This window comes from Silene latifolia, chromosome Y (assembly GCF_048544455.1).
Source record: "Silene latifolia isolate original U9 population chromosome Y, ASM4854445v1, whole genome shotgun sequence".
Taxonomy (NCBI): Eukaryota; Viridiplantae; Streptophyta; class Magnoliopsida; order Caryophyllales; family Caryophyllaceae; genus Silene; species Silene latifolia.
In genome coordinates this window covers 164,915,539-164,919,515 of record NC_133538.1, presented here as the reverse complement: position 1 = coordinate 164,919,515, position 3,977 = coordinate 164,915,539, and the positions used below count along the sequence as shown (strand labels likewise).

At 34.0% G+C, this 3,977-nt stretch overlaps 1 long non-coding RNA gene across 1 annotated transcript; it reads right to left on the bottom strand.

The window, feature by feature from the left end:
• Positions 1 to 336: 336 nt before the first annotated feature.
• LOC141633952 (uncharacterized) lies at positions 337 to 2,233 on the bottom strand. The gene is made up of 4 exons (XR_012538717.1): positions 2,160 to 2,233; positions 1,970 to 2,039; positions 1,231 to 1,402; positions 337 to 590 (listed from the first exon to the last, which is right to left on the bottom strand). It is a non-coding gene; the product is annotated as an uncharacterized LOC141633952 (long non-coding RNA).
• Positions 2,234 to 3,977: the final 1,744 nt, after the last annotated feature.

The window sequence follows — 3,977 nt, the reverse complement described above, 5'->3', positions numbered from 1 at the left end:
TGGGGAATTAGGGAATTCATCTATGCTTAATTTAATATCACTACTATAAAAAAGGCTTAGGAAACCGGTTGAAAATGGCCTAAGAAACCGGTTTATAACCGATCTCTATCTCATAGGTGTCTTAGCCTAAGATACCGGTTATTTTAAGTGGTGTCTTATGTAATATTTAAGAAACATGTTACCATAAAAACCCGGTTTCTTTGATAAGAGGAAAAAAGACTGGTTATTTGCCAAAACCGGTCTCTTTGATTTTATCTATAAAATCGGTTGTTGATCAAAACCGATCTCTTAGGTTTTTTGTCAATATAAAAAAAATACCAATCAAGAAAATCAAGATACGTATAATCTTATTTATTTATATAATTATTAAAAGCATATTATGTTTACCAAAATTACAATACCACCTACAACTTAGTAAATCAATTTTCTTTATTTTTGAAACATGATCTGAATTCTGAATTCAATAAATATATTGATATTCAAAGCAAAAATAAGATCGACTTTACATAAGTTCAGCGAAAAAAAAAGTAGCGGGGGTTCTTGTCTTCTTTTTCCTATTCTCTTATGCTGATCAACCTTATGTCCGCACTCTGCACATATTAACCAATTGAGTACACATAAGTTCATTAAGATAAACAAATTGTATGACGTAAAATAAAGATGACTTACTCGTTGATACTAATAGTCATTGTCTAGACTTAAGCTCACCAACAGAAAATAATTATAACACAGTACCTTCTACAAGGAAAAATAATATTCACCAGAGCTCAGCGAAAGAGAAATCAATACAAACCATCATTGGCACTTTGACACTTTGACACTACGTCCCATACTTGGTCTCCCTATTTCTTCAGAATTAATTCGCTAGTTCATTTATTAATAATAGTCACCAGAGCTAAAAGTCCATAGCTAAGATACAACTAATGGAACCTACTATCTCGTTAAGTAGGATTATGAATGAACTCCCGTGAACGAACTAAAGGAGCTGATTATTGATTTTCACATAGAGAAGGGAAGACCAGCCACCAGCCAAGTAAGAGAGGATTCTACCTTTACTCATGAAACGCTAATAAGTAAGAATCTAGTAAGTCCAACCTATAATATTCATGTCATATGCAAGTTTGCAAAAAATACATATAGGAATAAGAAGGTGCACATTGCTTAAATACTTAACAGTTCCAAAAAGAAAGCAAAATACAAATAAATGAAGAAATGAGAAGAATTAATTACCTCACCTACAGTCAGCACCATACAACAACCAGCACCAGCAAGCCAGTAAGCAGAAGGAGTCAACATCAGCAAGAAACAGTAGCCGTGGCAGTAGGCAACAGCCAGCAACAATTGCAGCAAGAGATAGCCGCAACTGGCAGCATGGCAGTAGGCATAAGTGCACGACAGCCCGCTACCACAGCACAACATCAACATTCAACACTAACACAAAACCAGTAGGCAACATTGTCTAGCATAAAATAGCAACTTGCAGTAGCTACCAGCGTTTAGCAGCTAAAAACCGCAACACAACCAATATATTCGACAATAACTAGTAGTCAGACATCACAATTCACAACATCAAGCCATCACGCAGCTAGCGGGGCACCAACCACGACCCTCATGCTCAATTTATTGTCTCGTCGACCTAAAAATATCCTCAAACAACCAATCCCTAGCTAAATGGCAATAGTTAAGCATCAAACCATTAAATTAAATCATCCCTACAATCACCCGAACAAAATTCTAAGCTTTAACAACAAATGCCCATAATTTCTAGATATTAATCAACAATAATAGCCATCAATTTAGCATGATACCAGTAATTTAAACCCCTTCAAACCATCGTCAATGAAATGACAATCACGACTAAAAAGAGAAAAAAAATCCATCAATAATAGGGGCATGTCGTAAACACACAATCTCCTATTAGTACACATAAACACCCTAATCAAAAGAGGTTGAAAATGCATTTAGTTACCTTTAATACACAAATGTACAAATTAGGGTTCTTCCGGGCCAAATCGTCCCCTAATCGCCTGCTCCGTCATCTGAAATTCGCATTTTCTAATCTCTAATTAAGATCTCAAAGAACCTATCTCAAAGATGTTTAGGGAAAAAAAAATTAAAGGTTTTAATCTCTAATGACGGAGATGAAAAGGAAAACTTACAGAATAAAGAAGCAGTGAGGAGTTTGGGGGGAAGCCACTGGTGCGTTTTGTTGGTCAAATATGTTCGTTTTTTTTTTTTTTTTTTTTTTTGATTAGATAAGAAAATTAGGTTGATCCTCTAGGGTAGGACCAACTGTCAAATATGTTAGTTGGTTATTTATGGAAGGAGTTATTTTTTTCACTTAATTACATAATCTAGAAAAAAATAAAAAAAATCTAAGACACCGGTTTTAGTTTCAACACATTTCTTATCTTTTAATTAAGAAACCGGTTTCGAGAATTAAATGGTCTCTTAGGTTAAGAAACCGGTTTGAAAATCTAACAGGTTTCTTATTAATGGTTTCTTTGAGGTTTTTTGTAGTAGTGTATGTTTTCATAATTAATTTGCTTGCTTGTTGTGATTTCAACTTATGCACATGTTATGCTTGATGAAATGCGAGCCTATGAATCCTTGCAATTTTTTATCCATCACCTATCTCTTCAATGAGGCTTGTAAGATTATAAACCAACTCGAGCCTCATTTCACCATGCATAGAGTTGAATAGGAACGATTAAGTCGACTTGTAGGTGTTGTACAATCTAATCGATTCGGCTCCGAGACCCAAACCTTCTTAGGGATTGTAAGATATACACTAACTCGATCCCATCACAACAATAAGTGCTTGCATCTAGTTGAGAACATGTTTGTATGATCAACTCCCATGAATCCCCTATGAACCCATGACACCCTAGTGCCTTTAATCAATTGTTTACAACTCCTTTTAATTGCCTTGCTTTGCTTTCATTACTTTAATTTCATTTTGTTGATTAGTTTAGATTACATATCACCTCAACCCAAATTGTGACACCCTAAGACATAGATATTTGCAATTGAGAATCCTACATCAATACCCGTCCCTTGGGATCCGACCTTTACTTACCTCTTTACTGAGAGTAGTTTGTGAAGTTATAAATATTGTTTTGGTTGGTAACTTTTGAAGACGAGTTTTAAACACACACACCAAGCACTCATGTCCTAAACCCATTTTCATATTATTATCTTATTGCTCAGTTAGAAAATTTAGGACTTTCGTGCTACCTTCCCATTTGTCATGAACCTTTCTAGCATGTAAGAGCAAATGCTTTAAAGATGAAATTTCTTTTAAACATTTGGAATGATCTAGTTCAACATCTTTAGAGGGATTATTCTCTTTATAACTGTCACGGAAGTCCTGAAATCTTTTATTAAGAACTCGTACCATTTCCGAATGTAATTTCTTAGTATCGGATAATAGAGCTTTAGATTCTTTCAATTGCTGATTTACAGAATCAATTTCCTTCTTTTGATCTGAAATTATAGCTTCTCTAGCTATAGCTTCAGATTTAAGAAGATCTTTGACTTTTCTCAATTCTAAGGTTATAGCTTCATTAGCTATAACCTTGGCTTGAAGATGCTTAATGTTGAGTTTTACTTATGAGGTTATAGCTTCATTAGCTATAACTTTAGACTCAAGAACCTTTTTCTCAGCATTTGTCGAATCTGAAGTTGTAGCTATATTAGCTGTAACTCTAGATTTAAGCTTCTTGGCTTTAGCCTTTAGAAGATGATTCTCCTGAGCAATATCTAGAAATTGTTCTTTCAAATCTTTTAATTCCAGATCTTGTTCGTGACACTTATCAAGAGATTGCTCGACGTATTCTATTAACTGTTAGAAATCTATATCTCATTATACTCAACATATTCATATATGTTTCAATTTAATTTAGTCATAAAATTAATTTAGATCTTATGCATGCAAACATAAATAAATATAGAGAAGAAATCGTTTTCCTTACAAT